Source organism: Lepidochelys kempii, chromosome 6 (genome assembly GCF_965140285.1).
Source record: "Lepidochelys kempii isolate rLepKem1 chromosome 6, rLepKem1.hap1, whole genome shotgun sequence".
NCBI classification, from domain to species: domain Eukaryota; kingdom Metazoa; phylum Chordata; order Testudines; family Cheloniidae; genus Lepidochelys; species Lepidochelys kempii.
Window position 1 is genome coordinate 19,229,538 of NC_136385.1, and position 24,066 is coordinate 19,253,603.

At 46.5% G+C, this 24,066-nt stretch overlaps 1 protein-coding gene across 1 annotated transcript in view; it reads left to right on the top strand.

The window, feature by feature from the left end:
• LOC140912507 (NACHT, LRR and PYD domains-containing protein 12) overlaps positions 1-24,066 on the top strand; it is a 284,723-nt gene that overhangs the window by 142,741 nt on the left and 117,916 nt on the right. The window lies entirely within an intron of this gene.

Below are 24,066 nucleotides of genomic sequence, written 5' to 3' on the forward strand. Positions count from 1 at the left end.
ATGATATCAGGTTGAAAAATCAATCGTTAATGTACACAGAAATTCATGCCTCTCCCTGGTTGCACAGATGGAGACTGCATTTAATTTCTCCTCATCCATCACGTAGAGGAACTGCTATCCCTTTCCAGTCACCGTCTTGACTTTCTCCCCTCCAAATTTATTTCCTTGGATAAAAGAAAGGCTGGATCGTAAATAGTTCAAGGACCACTGACCTCACTCTTGCACATACAACTTACACTCTTGTTAGGGTTGATGAGTTACAGATATACATATTAAAGAACTTGAAACTTATTCATATAAAGATATCAGTCAGGGGTGCGGAACTTATGGCTCATGGACCGGATCCGGCCCCTTGCTCATTTTCATTTGGCCCTCAGGCCGCACACGTTCAACTCACCCACCGGGGGGCACACCAAGGTTCAGGGCTTCCCCCCGCAGCGGGGCAAGACAGCGTTCACATCTCCAGCCCCGTGGGGGGCGCCGGGGAGGCTCAGGGGTTCCTGCCCGCATGACTGGAGCTGCAAGTGCTGGCTCATCCCACCACAGGTGGGAAGCCCTGAGCCTCAGCACCCCCACCCCCGAGGGGCTGGAGCTGATAGCGCCAGCTTGTCCCACCGTGTGTGTGTGGGGGGGAGCCCTGAATCTCAGCGCCCCTCCGGGGCTTGAGCTACGAGCACTGGCTCATCCCACCACAGGTGGGAAGCCCCGAGCCCCCACGGGCAAGTGAGTTCAATGTGTGTGGCCCACCATTAATTTTTTCAGTGGGTCAATGGCCCCTGATACAAAAATGGTTCCCCACCCCTGGTATAAGTGATAAAGTCACAGTACACATACTATGCGATTGTTTTAGCCTTTTCCAAGAAGCAGCATTTCCCTGATTTCCCCCAACCACCACGTCTCTGCCAGAGACTAGACAGTGCTCCATCCCGCAAATACTCCTCCTCTTCCTCCAGAGCCCCCTTCAATCTTCTCCCTTCCGTCCCACACATCGCCCTGCAGCCCATTTTCCTGCACCACTAAATCTGTCTCCTTCTTCCCCCCAATACTCTGCTCCCCCTCACTTGCTCCATCTACTTTTAGCACTGTCCTTGAAGCACCTCACAGTCCCTGTGCCCTGTATAGCCCCCAAAACAGAGGGCAAAAACATTTTGCTCGTGGGCAGGGCTTCAATCTCATTGTAAACAGCGGGAGGTGGCAGCCAACTTTCTGAAGGGCAGCCTGACTTCCACGAGCAGATGGACTATAAGGAAATGGCAGCCATATTGCTGGCTTGAGCCTCATTGGGAGTAATAGGAGATGGCAGCCATTGTGAATAAGGGAAAATGTGCAAGTTTTTGGTTTTCATCATGGTTTCAGGTCGGGGTGGGGAACTGTCAGTTTTGCAAACTCGAGTGATTTTAGCACAACTCTTCCATGTGGTCCAGCCACTAGAGGGGGACAGAGTCATACTAGGTAAGGTGGGTTACACTTGCACATCCCTTTCCTTAGACCAGGACTGTCAAGCTGTCTGGGGGGGACTTAGGAGTGTGGACACCTTCCATGAGACAAGTCACTCTCCAAGGGCGATTTGCATCCTAGATCTCACACCAAAGACACTGGCATCCAATCCTATAGTAAGCTACTGAGAGATTCATTACTAAGGGTATATCTACACAGGAACATAAGCCTAGGCTCAAGCCTAACTGCCCTTGTATCCACAAATCAATTGTGGTAATCTAGGTCTCAAAACTAGGGTCCAGGACCCTGCAGGACTGGAGCATCCGAGCCCGTGTTAAGCTGGGACCTAGGGTCCGAGCCCTGTTTCTTTCCTCTGTGCATGTGGCCCTTACTTGACTCGGGTCCCTCCAGATGTATCCCACAGTTCCTTGGGGCAACTTCCTTAGTCCTGTCTGTGCGGACAATGGGTGGTGCAGTCTGTTGCACTCTGTTACAAACTGAAGCCACATCGCCCTTTGCAAACCGCAGCAGCTCAGATCAGCGTTAACCCATTGTCTGCTGAACAGCGGTCTGCCAGCACACTGTCAGAGAGCCTGCAGGGTTTTCAATGGAGACTGATCAGAAGAAGCTTTCTGCAAAGAGAGCTGCTTCCTGGTCCCAAGAGCACAGCCAGATTTTGGTGCATGCTGCCCAGGTACCCCTGCACAAACAGCCCCAGGGAGGGCAGAGCTCCCAGTTCAGCACGGCCCGGGGAGGATGATCCCTAACACCCAGCTGTTCCCCATCCCAATAGGGCAGCAGCTTCGTCCCCACTCCACTCTCTGGCCTCCCTGCACTCCCTGGGCTGTGTGTGCAGGGTGCCTGGGCATTGTTCACTGTCAGGGCAGCGAGTGGGAGCCAGCCCCAAAACCTCCCCGTAGCCTCCTGCGGTGGAAGCTCTGTCTATGGCTCCTCCTCGATGCTCTGGAGAGCTTTTCTGAAGCAGGGAGCAATGCTGACTGGTGGGAGGCAGCTCCCAGCTGCCAGCATCAGCATTGGCTCCATGGGTGCTCCGGGGCTGAAAAAAAATAGTGGGTGCTCAGCAGCCACCAGCCATAGCGGTTCCGTGCCCTGCGGCTGGTCACCCATCACTTGCCAGGGTTGGCCCCATTGCAGGTGAGGTGGAGCATCCACTGGGAGAAATAAAGTTTGTGCCTGTGGCTGCCAGGATGTTGGGAGTCATCCCTCCCCCAGCCATGCTGAGCTGAGAGCCATGCCGCTCCTTCCCCCTTTGCAAGACAGCCTCACAGTCCCTTTCTCATGGGCTCCCCCTGCCCTCCCTGGTGCTGTGTGTGCAGAGGTGTCCAGGCAGTGTGTACTGTGAGAGCAGTGAGTGGGAGCCAGCCTCTAAACTTCCCCACAGAGTCCCGGGGATCCCTTATCCCTGCCTCCCGGGCTGTGGCGGGATGGTGGCGGATTCTTTCTCGGGTGCAAAGATGCCCCTGCCGGGATCCCTGGGCTTGCCAAGCTGTAGTTGGAATTGCTGTGGGCCATACTGGTGGCTTCATGACATTAAGAAGAAGGGGTTTTCCCTGCACAGAACTGAGCTGCAATGTTATGCTTAGGGCCCTTCGTTTTCAGGTTGTATTTTATTGACTTTTTCCTGGGCATTTATTAGTGTTTAGAAAGACTCCTAGCAAAAAACATCGGTGCTAAAAATAACATCTCTGGGTCAATAGCGGTGTTTATTTTGGCGGCTGAAAAGCAGCGAGTAGATTAATACTTCCACGAACGGAGCCCAGGGCGGTTCAACGGGTAGTGATCAATGGCTCCATGTCTAGTTGGCAGCCGGTATCAAGTGGAGTGCCCCAAGGGTCGGTCCTCGGGCCGGTTTTGTTCAATATCTTCATAAATGATCTGGAGGATGGTGTGGATTGCACTCTCAGCAAATTTGCGGATGATACTAAACTGGGAGGAGTGGTAGATACGCTGGAGGGCAGGGATAGGATACAGAGGGACCTAGACAAATTGGAGGATTGGGCCAAAAGAAATCTGATGAGGTTCAACAAGGATAAGTGCAGGGTCCAGCACTTAGGACGGAAGAATCCCAGGCACCGCTACAGACTAGGGACCGAATGGCTTGGCAGCAGTTCTGCGGAAAAGGACCTAGGGGTTACAGTGGACGAGAAGCTGGATATGAGTCAACAGTGTGCCCTTGTTGCCAAGAAGGCTAATGGCATTTTGGGATGTATAAGTGGGGGCATTGCCAGCAGATCGAGGGACGTGATCGTTCCCCTCTATTCAGCACTGGTGAGGCCTCATCTGGAGTACTGTGTCCAGTTTTGGGCCCCGCACTACAAGAAGGAAATGGATAAATTGGAGAGAGTCCAGCGAAGGGCAACAAAAATGATTAGGGGTCTGGAACACATGACTTATGAGGAGAGACTGAGGGAACTGGGATTGTTTAGTCTGCAGAAGAGAAGAATGAGGGAGGATTTGATAGCTGCTTTCAACTACCTGAGAGGTGGTTCCAAAGAGGATGGTTCTCGACTATTCTCAGTGGTACAAGAGGACTGGACAAGGAGTAATGGTCTCAAGTTGCAGTGGGGGAGGTCTAGGTTGGATATTAGGAAAAACTTTTTCACTAGGAGGGTGGTGAAACACTGGAATGCGTTACCTAGGGAGGTGGTAGAATCTCCTTCCTTAGAAGTTTTTAAGGTCAGGCTTGACAAAGCCCTGGCTGGGATGATTTAATTGGGGATTGGTCCTGCTTTGAGCAGGGGATTGGACTAGATGACCTCCTGCGGTCCCTTCCAACCCTGATATTCTATGATTCTATGGTGGAGCACACTGCACCCCTGGGGTGCCCTGGGGATACACTTCATTGCTCTGCAGTAGAGTTTTCCCACAGTTCAACACGTTTGTAGAGCTAGAGTGTCCACACTGGAAGGGGGAGTAGGCGCTAGGCATTCTGGGATAGGGGTACTTTGAGTGGGGTCTGTGCACTGCAGTGCGGGCACCAGAGTCCTAGGTTCAAGCACAGGTCATAGATTTCTTAACCTAGGGTTAAACTGCAGAGTAGATGCACAAGCTCAGGGTTTCCAGACACAGGTCAGGTGACTCCAGTCCCACTAACCCAGGCTTCCATTCCTGTGTAGACCTACCCCAAGAAAAAGAAATGAAAGTTACTGAGAGGTTAAAGCAGGTAAAAATATAGGTACAGGGGAGTTTGGTTCTATAATTTCAAAAGGTAGCAGAGATGGAGGTGATCAGATCACAGAACAGAGAACCAGATTGATCACGTTACAATTCAGCACAAATGGAGCAGAACTTTAGAAGATGTACGTAGGAGGAATTAACGCCTTTCTGTGAGCCAGGCTGTATTTACAATTAGGCAAAGTAGGCACATGCCTCGGGGCACCTAAAAGTTCAAAGTTTGACACTCCCGGGCCCCAGCAGAGGGCGGGGTTGCCTGAGTGGGAGATGGCCCCACACAGCCCTGCTGGAGCGCTCCTGCCAACAGGGAAGGCGAAGCAGCCCCTGTGGCAGGGGAAGAGTTCAGCAGACCTACACAGGAGGCCCTGCCAGGCAAATGGGCCCTGAGGGAGCCCGGCCTGGGCAGGCCTCGGTCCTGCTCTTCCTCCTTCTCCATCCTGGCTAATCGTACCATTCCCAAGGGGCCAGAGCAATCCCTGAACGGCCCTGGCCGCGCGGCCGGCTCAGCCTGGCAGACAAAGTCCCCTCCCAGCGGTGCTGGTTAGGTGGCCAGGGGGCAGGGTAAGGGAGAGTGGGTCTCTGCGGGGGCTTGTTCGGGGATGCTGGGCAGTGAGGGAGTGGGGGATGCCGAACAGTGAGAAGTTTGGGGGAGTGCTGGGCACTGCAGGGCAGGGAAGGTCTGTGTGTGTTGGGGCGTTGGATAGTTGGGGATCTGTGTGGGGCACTGGCAATTGAGGTAGTGGGGATGTGCGGTGGGCACTGGACAGTGGCGGGGTTGTGCAGGGTGCTGTGCAGTTGTGGGGGGGGCTGTGGAGGGCGTATCTGGGTGGCGGGGGGCGCTGAAGACGCTGTGCCTCGGGGCGCGTAACGTGTAAATCTGGCCCTGTCTGTTAGAGTTCTTAATTTGCATTACACACAGCTTCTTTCTTGTTTGATGAGTTACTTACTTCCTTACAAAGACATATACAATGCAAATGTTTGCTATTACATTAGAACAGGGTACAGATAAGTTAAAACAATGCATGCTACATCCCACCAGATTTTCATGAAGTTTAAATACTACATACATTCTTATACATCTACTTTGAACGATACTAAATTACCAGTCAGCTGGTCTGAGGCTGTGTGCGCAGAGGTGTCCAGGCAGCGTGCACTGTGAGGGCGGTGTGAGGGAGCCAGCATCTAAACTTCCCCACAGACTCCCGGCGATCCCTTATCCCTGCCTCCAGGGCTGTGACGGGATGGTGGAGCACACTGCACCCCAAGCCCTGGGGATACACTTCACTGCTCCATAGCCAGCAGCAGCCAGCCTGGGGTGGGGGTGTGTTTTTCCTCTGAAACCTACATTTTATGTCAAACTTCAAAACAGACAAAAGTAAATAAAAAATACCCAACCAGACAAAAGCGCCTTCATTGAACAGCCCACTTTAAAAATTAAGAATTGCAAAGTTTAATTTGACAGCCCTGGAGACTGACGTCCTAATTATCCTCAGAACAGGAGCACATGGGTATTTTCCTGCCAGTGTGACTCAGCCTAGAGGTGGAGAGACCAGTTCTCAGATTAGATGGTAGTTCAGTATCTTGACAAACTGCAGTCATTCTACTGAGACAGACACCAAAGGAGCTAATTATGCATTTTCGGTACTCGTGTGTCCTTATGGGCACCTGAGTCCCATCAACAACACCATCACAGTTAGGAAATGGGATGGGCTGGAGAGTTTTCACCCAGTGTAACACATTCGTAGCGCAGGAGTGTTGACACTGGATGGGGAGCGGAAGCGAGGCACTCTGGGATAGGGTTACTTTGACTGGGGTCTGTGCACGGCAGTGTGGGTGCCAGAGTCCTAGGTTCAAGCACCGGTCAGATAATTCTTAACCTAGGGTTAAACTGCAGAGTAGATGCACAAGCTCAGGGTTTCTAGACACAGGTCAGGTGACTCAAGTCCCACTAACCCTAGGCTTCCAGTCCTCTATACAAACACTCCCAGAAAAAGAAATGAGAGGTTAAAGCAGGTAAAGATATATGTACAGGGGAGTTACAGTCTGTAATTTCACAAGGTAGCAGAGATGGAGGTGATCAAATCACAGAACAGGGAACCAGTTGGATCACGTTACAATTCAGCACAAAAGGAGCAGAACATTAGAAGATGTACAGAGCAGGAAGGAGGCATGTGTGGGAGTGGACCACTTACGAGTGGTAACTAAAATGAGGAAAAAAAATAAGAATTCAAACAGTCAAAAGATGAAGAATTTTTCCTTGTGTCCATATTTATAGCTTCTTATCACAGAAACCAAGTGGTCAGGATGGCCATACATCGGTTCTTTCTTCATGGCGGGAAAAGAGGACTGCACTTAGTCACTGGTCTTTGATCTCACACACAATGGCCGTTTGCTTTCAATGTGCAGGAATTAAAAACTTTCTGTTCGCTGGGCTTCCAATTAGGCACAGTAGGCACATGCCTTGGGGTGCTGTCATTCCACGAGCCCCTAAAAATTCAATGTTTGCCTGGCAGGGGGCAGGGTAGGCTGAGGGGGAGATGGCCCCACGCAGCCCTGTAGGAGCGCTCCTGCCAACAGGGAAGGCGAAACAGCCCCTCTGGCAGGGGAAGAGCTCAACGGTCCAACACAAGGGGCCCTGCCAGGCAAGTAGTTCCTGAGAGACCCGGCCTGGGCAGGCCCCACTCCTGCTCCTGCTCCAGGCTGTCTGAAAAGTTTTGAGCGCTTATTCATGTGCCTAAAGGCATAAACTGAGGATGTGCAGAGAGAGGCTACCATCTGGAAAACCACCCATCACGGGACCTGGGTAACTTTGGGGATGTGTTACAATAATTGCATCTGAGTACCACCCCTGGAAGTGTGAGTCCAAATCCAATCCGGAACAGAAATCTGAAGTAAAAGAAGGAGGCATATTGCTCCAATCTGCCTCTATTACAGGGAGATTTTAATGTGGGGGAAATAGAATCTGAGTATGGCAGAATATGCAGAAGGTGCTGAAAGTATTGTTTGAAAATAAAATAACTACACAAGCAACTGCTTGCTGGAGGGGAGGGTTACTGGGGTAAAAGATGAAGGGTTGAGGCTCAGGAAATGGGGGTCTGGGGAGTGGGAAGGAGAGGAAGGGGAGCTGGGAAGGGGGACGAGGGTGAGCGATGGGCACAAGAGGATAATAATTTGTGTGAACCACAATCTGGGTTTCCCCCACCCCTCTACAGCGGTGTGTCCTCCCCCATCCCTGGTGCCCTCATGTGAGGCATGTGACAGGGGCATTGCACGTTGGGGGTGTCTGAGCCCGTTTTCTTACCCCGCATGTGAGCCAGGATCTGGGGAAGCCCTGCCCACTAGCTTAGAACAGGCCTGCTCAGAGAATGCACCAAGAACACAGTGCTGAGACTGGGATGAGGAGCTAAGAGCTGAGACACTTGGCACATATCAGAAACTCTGCAGCACTGAGGAGCGGGAAGGAAACAGCCACTGAAATGAATGGAGCAGTTCAAATGTCTCAGAGCTATTTTTTCCAGCTGCATTAATCTCCATGGGGTATTATCATTCAGCTGAGAACATCTCATTGAGATGAATGGGCCATTTAACATCCGTCTGAGCCTGCAACTTGGACGTATGAAACCCACCCAGGGCGGAAATCTGAGAATGAACTATCAACATTTTGGAAAAAATTAAATTAAAGTAAATGCCCACACAACCCTCACTCTGCCCTCTCTGAGTGATGTCTCAGAATGCCCATACCACACACACATTTGCACTCTGCCTTTTTACTGTGATGGACTTCTGCTACCTGCCCTTGCCCTGCACTCAAACACTGAGCCTACTCCCCTGAGAGAATGGCACACTTGTAAAATTTAACAACCACTTCATACTCTTTACAATCCCTTCACACAGGTTACCACCTCAACCTATACTCTTCCCTTCCCATCCTTAAATCCACAGACTGCTCTCCTATCCCACCTCACTACTGACACTAGCCATCGCACCCCATACCCTGCTCCTGAAAGAACCTCCACAATTCTATACTGGAATGATACCGACTGCAACCTCAAGTTTCACAGGAACCTCTTTCTTTTGAGAATACACAGTGGGGAGACTCAGACCCAGATCTCCTCGTATCACAATCACAGCTCTTCCCAGCTGCTTCAACTTCATATATTCATAGATATTAAGGTCAGAAGGGACCATTATGATCATCTAGTCTGACCTCCTGCACAATGCAGGCCACCCAATCTCACCCACCCTCTCCTGCAATAAACCTCTCACCTATGTCTGAACTATTCAAGTCCTCAAATCATGGTTTAAAGACTTCAAGGTGGAGAGAATCCTCCAGCAAGTGACCCGTGCCCCATGCTGAAGAGGAAGGCGAAAAACCCCCAGGGCCTCTTCCAATCTGCCCTGGAGGAAAATTTCTTCCCGACCCCAAATCTGGCAATCAACTGAACCCTGACATGTGGACAAGATTCACCAGCCCGATAATCAGGAAAGAATTCTCTGTAGTAACTCAGATCCCACCCCATCTAACATCCCATCACAGGCCATTGGGCCTATTTACCATGAATAGTTAAAGATCAATTAATTGCGAAAATCATGTTATCCCATCATACCTTCTCCTCCATAAACTTATCAAGTTTAATCTTGAAGCCAGATAGGTCTTTTGCCCCCACTGCTTCCAGAACTTCACTCCTCTGATGGTTAGAAACCTTTGTCTAATTTCAAGTCTAAACTTCCCGATGGCCAGTTTATATCCATTTGTTCTTGTGTCCACATTGGTACTGAGCTTAAATAATTCCTCTCCCTCTCTGGTATTTATCCCTCTGATATATTTATAGAGAGCAATCATATCTCCCCTCAGCCTTCTTTTGGTTAGGCTAAACAAGCCAAGCTCCTGGAGTCTCCTTTCATAAAACAGGTTTTCCATTCCTTGGATAATCCTAGTAGCCCTTCTCTGTACCTGTTCCAGTTTGAATGTATCCTTCTTAAACATGGGAGACCAGAACTGCGCACAGTATTCCAGATGAGATCTCACCAGTGCCATGTAGAATGGTACTAACACCTCCTTATCTCTACTTATAATACCTCGCCTGCTGCATCCCAAGACCGCATTAGATTTTTCACGGCCATATCACATTGGCGGCTCATAGTCATCCTGTGGTCAACCAATACTCCAAGGTCCTTCTCCTCCTCCGTTACTTCTAATTGATGCATCCCCAGCTTATAACTAAAATTCTTGTTATTAATCCCTAAATGCATGACCTTGCACTTTTCCCTATTACATTTCATCCTATTAATATTACTCCAGTTTACAAGCTCATCCAGATCTTCCTGTATGATATCCCGGTCCTTCTCTAAATTGGCAATACCTCCCAGCTTTGTATCATCTGCAAACTTTATTAGCACACTCCCACATTTTGTGCCGAGGTCAGTAATAAAAAGATTAAATAAAATTGGTCCCAAAACCGATCCCTGAGGAACTCCACTGGTAATATCCCTCCAGCCTGACAGTTCACCTTTCAGTATGACCTGCTGTAGTCTCCCCTTTAACCAATTCCTTATCCACCTTTCAATTTTCATATTGATCCCCATCTTTTCCAGTGTAACTAATAATTCCCCATGTGACAGCATATCAAACTCCTTACTGAAATCTAGGTAAATTAGATCCACTGTGTTTCCTTGCTCTAAAAAACCGGTTACTTTCTCAAAGAAGGAGATCAGGTTGGTTTGGCACGATCTACCTTTTGTAAAACCATGTTGTATTTTGTCCCATTTACCAGTGACCTCAATGTCCTTAACTACTTTCTCCTTCAAAATTTTTTCCAAGACCTTGCATACTACAGATGTCAAACTAACAGGCCTGTAGTTACCCGGATCACGTTTTTTTCCTTTCTTAAAAATAGGAACTATGTTAGCAATTCTCCAGTCATACGGTACAACCCCTGAGTTTACAGATTCATTAAAAATTCTTGCTAATGGGCTTGCAATTTCATGTGCCAATTCCTTTAATATTCCTCCACAATTCAGTACAGTTACACCTAACACAGTGAATTGATCTGGGGGGCATACACTTAATTCCCAATGGCTATTGCCAGCTCCAGGGGGCAGAGTTAAGGTTGTGTAGGTGTTTACCTTCACTGTGTATTTCCTGGTTTTCTGTAGTGTGAGAAGGGCATAAGCTATCACCGGGCAACCTTAACTCTGATTTAAACAAGATTTGTCATTTAATTCGTGTATTACAGTATTGCCTAAGTGCCCCAGCTGGGATCAGGGCCTCACTTTGGTTGGCACTGAACATGTTCATAGAATCATAGAATCATAGAATATCAGAGTTGGAAGGGACAACTGGAGGTCATCTAGTCCAACCCTCTGCCCAGAGCAGGACCAATCCCCAACTAAATCATCCCAGCCAGGGCTTTGTCAAGCCTGACCTTAAAAACCTCTAAGGAAGGAGATTCCACCACCTCCCTAGGTAACGCATTCCAGTGTTTCACCACCCTCTTAGTGAAAAAGTTTTTCCTAATATCCAACCTAAATCTCCCCCACTGCAACTTGAGACTGTTACTCCTTGTCCTGTCATCTGCTACCACTGAGAACAGTCTAGATCCATCCTCTTTGGATCCACCTTTCAGGTAGTTAAAAGCAGCTATCAAATCCCCCCTCATTCTTCTCTTCCGTAGACTAAACAATCCCAGTTCCCTCAGCCTCTCCTCATAAGTCATGTGTTCCAGACCCCTAATCATTTTTGTTGTTCTTTGCTGGACTCTCTTCAATTTCTCCACATCCTTCTTGTAGTATGGGGCCCAAAACTGGACACAGTACTCCAGATGAGGTCTCACCAATGTCGAATAGAGGGGAACGATCACGTCCCTCGATCTGCTGGCAATGTCCCTACTTATACACCCCAAAATGCCATTGGCCTTCTTTGCAACAAGGGCACACTGTTGACTCATATCCAGCTTCTCTTCCACTGTCACCCCTAGGTCCTTCTCTGCAGAACTACTGCCTAGCCAGCTGTTGTAATGGCAGGTGTCACCAGGTAGTTCTGTTATTCTCTTCCAAGTTCTTTTTTTTTTTTTTTTTTTTTTTGCATGTAAGCAAGGTTTTAGTCTTGGAGCGACATGTGTTGTGTTAGTTTTTTGGGTTATGCAAGATTTGGTGTAGACGCTGTTTTGGGGAGGAGGGAGCTGTGCAAGCAGCCAGAGAATTCGTTCTCTGCCTGGGGCTCCGATCACAGTCCATTCTGGAGGCAGGTTTCTCCTTGGGAGTTTTGTGTTGGGCTGAGATCCCTGAAAGAGGAGGCAGCCCTTTATGCTGTGTGACCCTCTCATTGCAGGACAAAGGGAAGGGGAAGGAAATATTATTCCCATTTTTCAGATGAAAAGATGAGACCCAGAAAGATGGAATGACTTCCCAAGGTCACACAGGTAGTGTATGGTAGAGCCAGGAACTGAACACAGATCTCCCAAGTTCTCATCCAGGGCTTTAACTATACAATCGGGCTGTCTCGTGGAGAGAACTGTGCTCATTCTTGTGTTTCTCAGTGTCAGAAATGTGCTTTTTCTTAATGGATATCATCTCTCTTTTCTATTTTTAAGGTTATTAGGGCAGAGCTATTTAATCGGAGTACCACTTGGGCGTCCCTCTGTATTACAGCCACCAGAAACCCCCATTCAGAGTAGAAACCAAGACCACAGAGCTGGACCTGGCAGCTCCCTTAAAGGGACAGTGCATCCTATGTCAACATGTTACAATGCCTCAGCAAATTCAGCCTTAACTTGTCACAGCTGAGTGTGCTACTCAGAACGCTGCCTGAGGGTGCTGGGGGATGTCGCTGGGATGACAGACGAGAAAAGCTTGAGAGAATTTTTTAAAAATGTTGTGACAGGGCACTAGTACTGAACTACTTGGAGATTAACAAAGAGCCCTGAATTGCAGTTGATTGGGCATGGGTGGGAGGGGGTTGTCCTCATGGACGATGACTGTACTGTGGCATATGCTCCCAAAGCACTGGTTCAAACACAGCACAACTCTGCCCATTGAGAGACAAATGCTGGCTGTTGTGTCTGGTGGTGTATTCTAGCTCTACTGATTCATGACCATTTATGTTCATGAAACGTAAGTCTGGGAAGCCATATTACAGGATCCACTGTGCAAAGCACCACCTGCCATTTCATTGGGATGGTTATAATACTTGTTTTTTTTCAGCCTCAGCTCCTGCAGTCATGTGAATAATTTAGAATTTCAGCTTAAATTTTATTTATAATTACGTTTCTCTAGGCCCTCCTGATGGTGGAGAAAAGATTAAAAATGTGACCCATGTGTAACCTACACACTCAGGAACTAGAAGGCTAAGGAAAAGAAACACAAAAGCATTAATTTTATTCATGATTTTGGGACCATGAAGTCTGATTCATGAGTTTTGAACATCTGGAATTGGCAATACTGCCTATATGTCAGAAAATAATTATGACTTTGAAAAAATACTTATTTATGTGAAAGAAAGGCCCAAAAAGGAGCTTCTTAAAGCAGCTGTGCTTTCAAGGGCATCTATAAATGGTGAAATCAGGGAGCTGCAAGAAGAGGAGTTTGTCTCCAATACTACACATTTCCAAAACAACCTTTCACAGGCTCAGACAAGAAACAAAAAATGAGCAACCTTACAACAGCATGACAAAGTAATTGTAGATGGCCGTCCAAAGGGATAATCCATGGTGCCCCCACCATAGAACCATATTGGTACAATATATATTGTAACATCAGGTATTGGAAGGAATGAGGCTAGACCACGTGATCTAACATTCAAAAGTCTCTCACACAGCGGTGCCTGCTTCCCCTGGAGTGGCGACAGTCAGCACCACCAACCATCAGAACACTTGGTTTCAATTTCCCATTCCCTCAGCCTCTCTCTCTGACCACAACCCCTTGCAGCCCAGCGACTGGGGGAGAAGAAGCCCATTACAATTTAATTCATAATAATAATAGAGATGAAATTGCTGCCTGTGGTGGGATTCTAAGCAAAGGACATTGGCCTAATACCCCACACTGTGAGGTCAGAAATGCCAAGCGTAACCCACAGCTGTAAGTCTCAATGTGGGGCTATTTTATGAATTTACCAGGGGGGCAATTATATTTTAAAGTTGAAATCTAGCAAACTAGATTAGCCAATTTGAAATGTGTTGTAGCCAATCTTGGAAATGAATTTAAATAGGAGAACCTCTTATGTTAAGTCCAAGGAGCGTTAGCAGACTAATCTTAATGCTAGGTTCTTTTCAAGTCAGCTTTTACCTTGGACAGTATTTCTCAGATGAGGACACGTGCATCTCTTAACTGACCAACAGTTTATTAATTCCCCCAGAACCACATATGTAAATACACAACACTTCATCAGTCAGGTAGAGATACACAAATATTCTCGGCATGTACTGAACACAAAGAACACATGCAGTCTTGCAAGTGGTTAACATAGACCAGCAGTGGGGTCCAGCAACTATACCACGGAACAACACAAATCACCAACATTTCTTACTGCATCTACTCATAATCATTAGTAATCAATTCTTTAGTACCACTAACACATTTCTCCCACTTTATGGTAATCCTAGAAGGGGGATAGTTGGTCTGTGGGCCTGGTCAATTGTCCGGTAGTGCTTCTCGGTCCTGCAGCTTCTTCAATTAATTCAGCAGCTCTGGGGTCCCACACAGTGACTTCAGCCTTAATACCCTGATTGCAGGGCTTGTTGGCCAGGGCTACTTTCTGATTTTGTATTGGACGCTTGACCCATCAGTGCACAGAGAGAACGGCAAGTGTGGATCTCTAGTTGGTGGTGTCAATGTACAACAAATTTCTCAGAAGTTTTTCTTAGTCAGAGGGATTTTATATGTCATTCATTTCAAAGAAGCCTTGTGAAATGCTAGTTTCAAAGCAAGTGGCCATTGTATATAATGACTGGAGGTCAGAGACTCTGAAGGCATTCCTCACTTCCTGTCATCAGAGGAAAAGCCCATGTGGGTAGAAGCTGTCAGCCTATTTTCTGACTGAAGAATCAATAAATATGGATTCAGGGAATGATCCTTTATCTCTGACTGTTTGGACTCTTACAAATATGTGTACCAGATGCAAAGCCGAGATCCCCAGAGACAATTTGGGTACCCTGAAAAGACTTTTAGGAAACTGGCAGTTTATTACATCACGGCCACAATCTGGAATTACAAACTGTGACTCACCTGTTAATATATTTTACCTGCTTTAGCCTCCCAATTGCTCTCATTTCCTTTTCGTAGCCAATAAACCTTTAGTTAGTTTACTATAAAATTGGCTGCCAGTGTTGTATTTGGTGTAAAGTCCAGAGTACCAGCTGATCTGGGGTAAGTGACTGGTCTCTTGGGACCAGGAGCAACCTGATATGGTGTGATGTTTGGTGTAAGTGACCTTTTGTCACAAAGTTCAGTTTGTCTGGGTGGCAAGATGGACTCTCCAGTCAGTCTGTGACTCCCAGGTAGGACTGGTATCGCAATCCAGGAGTTCACATTTGTTACTGGCTTGTTGAACTCTAATTATAGAACATACCACTAGTTTGGAGTGTCTGCCCTTTTTCTACAGTTTGTCCTGAGGTCGGCACTCACAGTTGTGAGCCGTTCTGGACAGTGTGACACAGCCTGTGGTAATTCCTTTTAAAGTTGTGGCCCAGCTGAGAGGAATGATTTGTGGCAGTTGGTTTGCGGTGAGCAATTTGTCCTGCCTCAAGGTGCAAAAATAACAGCGACATGCTGTGCTCGCTTTTCAGGAAGGGAAAGATGGAGCGTGGTTGAGACGAGCTTTGAGACCCAGGGTTCTGGGGGAATTTTAGTTGTTAAAATTCATGTGGATCTGAAGCAGGAAAGGATTACTGTTCTTTGCCGAATGGTTCTGACAATCAGCAAATAGTAAAAGAGGAAACCATAGTTGCAAAATGTGAACCAGTGGATCTAGTACATTCTGGTTGAGGAGGAAACCATTGCATAGGTTGGGTGAGAAAGGGAAACCATCTTGGTGATCATGGGCGTGTGATTTGGCATTTTCAGAGCTGGAAAAGACTCTTGTGACTGCTCCTGTCTTGGCCTCTCCATGTTTCAAAACCCCTTTCCTATTGGACACAGATGCTACTGCTCATAGACTAGGGGCACTATTGACATAACGACCATCTGATAATGTATCAGGGGAATAGAATTTGAGCTTGGCTGCCACCCAAAACTGAGGATGTATTTATTGAAGCCGACGCTGGAAGAGTTGTGACAGTCATGAATTCGCTATTAGAACAGAGTGGGCAAAGTCTGACCCAGCCAGCAGACTCCACAGAAACAACAGACAATCTTCAGGAGCCCACTGAAAGAGATCCCTTCTGATTGGTTGAAAGGAAATTGTGCCGGAAGAAGAAAGCTCCAAGGAGATATAAACAGGAGTAAAGTGGTTTTGGCTGGCAATGTGAAAATCATAGAATCATAGAATATCAGGGTTGGAAGGGACCTCAGGAGGTCATCTAGTCCAACCCCCTGCTATTGTGGGATGTTGCAACTAGAATTTCCCTAAATACTTTACAGAAGAGAACAAAGTACTTTTTTTATTGTCCTGCTTTTTCCTTGTGAAGATATCATGAGAGGGACTCCTCCCATCAGCTGAGCTTTGCAGCTGAAACCATGTGGAAGAATAGAATAAAATCCACAAACAAGAAGGAATTTATTATGCTGTTTGGATGCTGCGGGGGTGCGGGGACAGATATTTCTAAGCATAAGCTAGAGATGCCCAGCTGCTTAGACTGGGTTAGCCTTAAAGGACATTTAGTGCTTGCTGATTATAGAAGCTTGTATGGGATTGGCTACAAGCCTTGTCTTTGTTGTGAGATCTAAAGGGCTATTGACTTGGCATAAGGGACTGGTCCTTTGGGACTGGGAGTAACCTGAATATTGCTGAAATTTTTGGTATAAGGGCCATCTATCACCAAGGTACACAGGATAGATTGGAGTACTCAAGGGGACTGTTTGTAACGCCATGTTAGGGCTGTTACAGTGCCTGAGGAGTTTCCATTTGATAATGTGAAATCTAAGTATAGAACTCACAACCAATTGGGGGTTTGTGCCCTGCTTCCTAACAGTCTGCCCTCAGATTGCAAAAAGAAAAGGAGTACTTGTGGTACCTTAGAGACTAACCAATTTATTTGAGCATGAGTTTTTGTGAGCTACAGCTCACTTCATCGGATGCATACCGTGGAAACTGCAGAAGACATTATATACACACAGAGACCATGAAACAATACCTCCTCCCACCCCACTGTCCTGCTGGTAATAGCTTATCTAAAGTGATTGATTACCTTGATTACCTTGATTACCATGCACATTGTACGGAGAGTGGTCACTTTGGATGAGCTATTACCAGCAGGAGAGTGAGTTTGTGTGTGTATGGGGGTGGGGGGGTGAGAAAACCTGGATTTGTGCTGGAAATGGCCCACCTTGATTATCATGCACATTGTAGGGAGAGTGGTCACTTCGGATAAGCTATTACCAGCAGGAGAGTGAGTCTGTGTGTGTGGTTTTTGGAGGGGGGTGAGGGAGTGAGAGAACCTGGATTTGTGCAGGAAATGGCCCACCTTGATTATCATACACATTGTGAAGAGAGTGGTCACTTTGGATGGGCTATTGCCAGCAGGAGAGTGAGTTTGTGTGTGGGGCGGCGGAGGGTGAGAAAACCTGGATTTGTGCTGGAAATAGCCCAACTTGATGATCACTTTAGATAAGCTATTACCAGCAGGACAGTGGGGTGGGAGGAGGTATTGTTTCATGGTCTGTGTGTGTATATAATGTCTTCTGCAGTTTCCACGGTATGCATCCGATGAAGTGAGCTGTAGCTCACGAAAGCTCATGCTCAAATAAATTGGTTAGTCTCTAAGGTGCCACAAGTACTCCTTCTCTTTTTGCGAATACAGACTAACACAGCTGTTACTCTGAAACCTGCCCTCAGATTGGTATTCACACCCTTGTGTCACTGCAGGCAGTGTTACAGGGCCCTGAGAGGCCAAGACTAGCATTCCAGGAACTGAGAAACCCCATGTGAGGATTACAAGAAATAATAATAAACCATCATTAGTAGCCTCCTACAGTACTGGTAATCTGTAACTCTTTACACAGTGATCTCTGAAGACCTGATCTTACTGTGTCTTGAAATCAGTCAAAGTTGTACAATTGACTCCAAGAACAGAAGGATCAGTCCTTGTTCTGCAAACCCTGACAATAAAAGTCCCCTCCTCCATGGACTAGGGGAGCTCACGCATCAATCTCAGCAGTGCCATCTCTGTTCTGTGTGCGAAAACCCAGCTGGATATCACCCATGAGATGGTGAAGTTGGATGAGGTTGTTCAGTAGTTTCTTGATTAGGCTGCTCAGAAATGGGAAACCAGATGATATTCGGTTCTTCTTGTCCTTGGCTGCTTGGTTAGGGTACCTGTGTTTTGTGACCATGAGCTGTCTGGGACATCATGAAGTTAAGACTACAGCTGGTCAAAAGTCAGAGTTTGCAGTTTGCAGAAATCTAAACTTCTGAAAAAACATTGTTCCCATTTGGAATGAAAAACAGAAATTTCAAAATTTCCCACAGAAGGGAAAATCTGAAAACAATTCATTTTGAAATAATCAAAACATTTTGTTGCAAAAATTTCAAAAAGAAATTAAGTCTGGGAGTTGGAAGTTCTGGGTTTCCTGGCTCAGCCATGGCTCCCAGGGCTTCTAGACTCCCAGTTCCCCATTATCCCTAGCAGATTAATGGGGAGCAGGCAGCCAAGAAGCCCAGGGAGTAATGACTGAGATGGGAGCCTCAGAGGTAGGGAGTAGGGGCTTCCAGGCTCCCAGCTCTGTGTCAGGGAGCCAGGAACTGCTTCCCAGCTCAAGCCACAGTTCTCAGCATTCCAGGCTCCCCGTTGCCTGAAGCTCAGTCCCAGCTGGAGCCAGGATTCCCAGGGCTTCCAGTTGCTGAGCCAGTGACTTCCAAGTTCCACCAGTTCAATGGTTTGACTTTCTTTAAAACTTCAGCACAAAGACATACTGCTTGACTATTACTTTTTATTTAATTTAAATTATTTAAGTAGATTATGGTAGGTTTCGGTTTTAGCACAGGAGGTCAGAATTTGAAATTTACCTTGAAATTGGTTTATTTAAAAAAATGTATTTGATTTCAATAAAAATTCCAATTTGAAACAAATAAAGTAAAAAACAAGAACGACCAAACAATGGAGGGTGTTAAAAATATTTTTTCTCTATCCTGCTCATGCTCAGTATCCGGTTTGAGGCATAAGTCAAAGCAGAACATGACAACAGGCTTATTTCTGCAGGTCTGACTTGTTTACAGGACCACTTTCAAAAAAGACTAAATATAAAGATTTATGTTTGTGTGAAAGGGATTTTTAGTTCACAGTAGAAAGCAATTTTCATGAAGGGGTCTTGTTTCAGCAACTCTTTGATGGGAAGCCAAACACTCTGGCTATCAAGCTACCAAATGTGGCCCTTTTACAGAAACTCTTCAACAATTTTTAAGCACAACTTACCTGTGAAGAGACTCTGTGCCTCTTGCTGTTCAGCACCAAATACAGTATTGATTTGGTCAGCAGAAGTTCTGGCTGCTTGTTCTTCAGTCATGGTTCATGGCCCATCACTTTGATACTGCAAGTAATGCTCGGCAGCCACCGTCATGCCTGAGCAGCTCTCCTAGTTGGGATTCAGTGTCTCAACCAAAAGTTGCTCCAATGAGCTCCTCTTGTCATCAAATCAGCCATCAACAACTTATTGTTTCCTTTGGAGACACTGGTCCCCAGGTGGTGGGCAGAATAAATTCCACATAGAGTTTAGGGTGGTTGTAGTATTATTTCTCAGTAGTGTATTACGGTAGTGCCAAAATTCCCCCACTGAGTTCAGGGTCTTGTGGTGTGTTGTGTTAGGCACCACATATGCTGTTATGGCAGGTGCCACTCCTCGTCCAAGTTCTTTTTATGAAGAACAGAAGCCACTTTTTAGGCTTGGGGAGACATGCTGTGTTAATTTTTTGAGTTATGCAAGGTTTTGTGTAAAGGTAGGTAGCTTTGGGAGAGAGGGAGCTGTGCAAGCAGCGGGAGACTTTGCTCTCTGGCTCTGATTACCGTCCATTCTTGAGGCAGAGTTTCTCCTTGGGAAGTGCTGGGCTGAGATCTCTGAAAGCGGGGCCTGCCTTGTGTGCCATGTGACCGTGTCATTCCAGAACTGGTATATATGTGTAAATAGAACAAGTTACACTTAGAATTTACCCAGCCTTCATGTCTCTGATTTCTCCTCCAACCTGCCAGACACGAAACACTTGCTACTGATTGGCTCAGGGTAACACTAGTGTGAAAATGGGACATTGGTGTCAGAAGCAAGAACAAAAATATACACAGACAGTCCTTACCCTGAAGACCCTGCAGTCTAAATTGACCATACACACAAAGGGTGAGGGGAAAGAATAATGATGATTCCTATTTTTCAGATGGAAAATTGAGACCCATGAAATGACTTGTCCAAAATCACCCAGGGAGTCTGTGGTAGAGCCAGGAACAGAACACAGATCTCCTTCATGCTACTCCAGGGCTTTAACCACAAGACTTGCCTGTCTCTTACAGAGCTCTGCTCATTCTCCAGTGCTTCCTAGTTTCCGAATGTGCTCTTTTCACAGAGATGGCCTCTGTTTTATATGGTCAAGGTTTTTAAAGTAGAGCTACTTCTCAATCAGAGTTTATTCATCTGAGCCAGTACTACTGATGAATTTTCTGACCATGATACACATTGTGATTTGCTATAGTGTGTCAGAAAAATTCAGAAAGTTCTGATTACCGACCACACAAGACTGAAACAAACCTATGAAGTCTATGAAGAGCTTTGCGGGGGGAAAACTAAATCCAGACAGGGCTGTCCAGAGGTGGAGGATAATCATCTATTAGACATTTTTGAAATGTCAGGTAGAATTTCCAGGATTTTTGACGGGTTCAGAGTGGTAGCCATCTTAGTCTGTATCAGCAAAAACAACGAGGAGTCCTGTGGCCCCTTAAAGACTAACAAATGTATTTGGGCATAAGCTTTCGTGGGCTATAACCCAGTTGGTCAAATGCAGGATTTTTGAAGTTTCTCATACATTTCAAAGGCAATATTCTTTTCACTAAGAATAAGAAGAACATTCATCTTGAATTCTGCACTAAAAAACACAGACTGTTATGGGAGATGTGCACCCAAACCACATGACCTCAAATATATATGATTGTTTGCCAATAGATGTACACACCACTGCAATCTAAAACCCAGCATCAACTTTGGTTGATTAGGAAAATATAGAGAGGGGTAGTAGCATCTCCATGATTAAGTATGCATGAAGATTTACAGTTAAATCAGGACTAAAAACTCTTTAATTTACACTGAATGTTTTGTTATACACAAAAATCTAAGTTATTCCTGCCTCTGATCTCAGAAACGATGGACTCACATGTCCTCTACTATTCCCAGTGAGGCGTCTAACACCCGTTATCACAGAGACTCATACTGTCTTCTACAGGATAATGTTGAAAAATTCATGATTTTTAAGCCAGATTTGTGACTACTTTCAGTTAAGACTCTTTGACACCTGACTCGTGATTTGAAAGACTTTCCACATTCAGTGAGTGTGGATATTATTGCAACCTTTTCGTTTCAACCTTGCTGCAAAAAACCTTAAAAACCCCCTGAGTTCCACTATTTCTCCTCTCCCCCACCCCTTTTTTAAACTCTGTTTGCTTATTTCTCTTTGCTTGGGTATTTTCTTGTCTCTTTCTTGTTTTCCTTCTCTCTCTGCTTGTCTCTCTTTTCCCTCAGTCTTTCGCTTGTCTGTGTTAACTCCCTTTTTTCTGCCATTCCCCCTCTAAACCTCTCTCTTCATCTTCCCCTTTTTCCTTCTTCTTCCCTCTGATCCCTTGATATTCCCTCTGTGGCCGGGGTCCCAGGGGAGCAAACTGAGGTTACTCAACTTGGGGCTCCCCAAAGCTGGTGGTTATTCTAACACTTAGATTTACCAAGCCAGCACATAACAGCTTCTATAATACCTTCCTGGTTACCAGAAGCCTACAGCACAGTTCCCTTAAAGCAACTCCACCCAGACACCCAAGTCAAATATGATGAGGATCACTGAAGATCTTATTAATCATATAAGAAAGTTCTACCAGTCCCGAAGGATCAGACACATTCTCCCCCAGGTTAATGAATATTTCAGATCTTACCCCAAATATACGCTTATAGCCAATTCTTATGAACTAAACTGATAGTTATTAAAAAAGAAAAGAGAGAGAGTATTGGTTAAAAGAGATCAGTATACATACAGACGAGTACAGTTCTGAGATCAGATTCATTGTAGAGATGGTGAGCTTTCTAGTTGCAAAGAATGTAGCGTATAGGTTAGAGTCCAACGTCCAACATCAGATTCAGGGTGTTCCACCTTAGGGCTGGGATCTTAATCCTTATGGCCAGGGCGGCAGACAGAATTGCCGGGTGGGTCCCTGGGCAAAGTGGGATGTGGCTCTGGAGCCCCGGAAGGGGCAGGGCTAGGAGGCTAGCCTCCCCCAGCAGCCCTTCAGCCCCACGATTTAAAAGCAGCAGGGAGCCCCAGGCGGCCTGCCCCCACTGCCACCGCGCTGCGCCTCACTGCAATTTTAAAGCATCAGGGAGCTCCCAGCCGCTGCTACCACGGCAACGGCAGTGACCCCGGGAGCCTCAGGCCCTTTTAAATCACCCAGGCCCCTAGGCAATTGCCCCCTCTGCCCTTCCTCCCCCTCCCCTTTGGAGGCCCTGCTTATGGCTTAGGATTCCCCTGCATGAAACCTTAAGCTGATCTGAGATCAAAAAGGATCAGGTCCCAAAGGTCTTTATATACAGTTTTCTAGCAGCCTCTTGACCATTCAGTCCTGGATCCCAGACCAATAGGCAATCCTGGAGACTTCCAAATGGACCTATCTCCCGAGCCTCACAGGTAATTAGCTAGACAGATTAGCATAAGACAATTGCCCATCATTCGCAGATGATTTGCTATACACTTCAAAGAGATGAATACAGTATAGACAGGAACTGTTTGGTTATATTGTTAACCTCTAACAATATACATATGTAAACATACAAAAACACAAACATTATCTAAGAGTATGTCCCTAAAGGTTGAATTTGGGTCATTTATCCTGCAGGATGCTTAACCCTTTCTGGCCATCCATCAATCCCTCTATAGCTCATTCATTCTCTCTCTTTCTTGCCCACCATCTTTATTAATTCTCCCCCCTTTCCCATATTGCTTCCCATGAGATCTCCTATTCCATTAATGGTCTCTCCCCAGATTCACAGCTTTTCATGGTGCGTCTTCACTTAACCCACCTGAACCTTATCTCTTCCATTGAACATATCATGGTGGAAGGGAAGGGGGTTATTTCATTACCCCTCTAGTAATAATTTGGGCCTGGTAGTCCTCCCTTAGTTGTAAGCCCAGCTGTGGAAAAGTGGATGGAAGTTCATGAAATTGTTCTCTGCGTCTGTGCTGGAGGAGGTCTGGAGAGCCTGGCTCAACAAGACAGAGTTAAGGGGCGCCCATGCTGGCAGAAAGGTAGGTTCAGTGGTATCTCAGCACCCCAAGTGATGCCCCAGGGGGTCCGACCCATCACAGGTTCAGTCACCCGTAATAACAAATGTTGATGGTAACATTTAAAAAAATTATACAACACCCCTTTACTACTGTTGGGGGGATGGGGTTTTCTCCTTTGGAATCCAGTTGGGGTCATAGAATCATAGAATATCAGGGTTGGAAGGGACCCCAGAAGGTCATCTAGTCCAACCCCCTACTCGAAGCAGGACCAATTCCCAGTTAAATCATCCCAGCCAGGGCTTTGTCAAGCCTGACCTTAAAAACCTCTAAGGAAGGAGATTCCACCACCTCCCTAGGTAACGCATTCCAGTGTTTCACCACCCTCTTAGTGAAAAAGTTTTTCCTAATATCCAATCTAAACCTCCCCCACTGCAACTTGAGACCATTACTCCTCGTTCTGTCATCTGCTACCATTGAGAACAGTCTAGAGCCATCCTCTTTGGAACCCCCTTTCAGGTAGTTGAAAGCAGCTATCAAATCCCCCCTCATTCTTCTCTTCTGCAGGCTAAACAATCCCAGCTCCCTCAGCCTCTCCTCATAAGTCATGTGTTCTAGACAACTAATCATTTTTGTTGCCCTTCGCTGGACTCTCTCCAATTTATCCACATCCTTCTTGAAGTGTGGGGCCCAAAACTGGACACACTACTCCAGATGAGGCCTCACCAATGTCGAATAGAGGGGAACGATCACGTCCCTCGATCTGCTCGCTATGCCCCTACTTATACATCCCAAAATGCCATTGGCCTTCTTGGCAACAAGGGCAC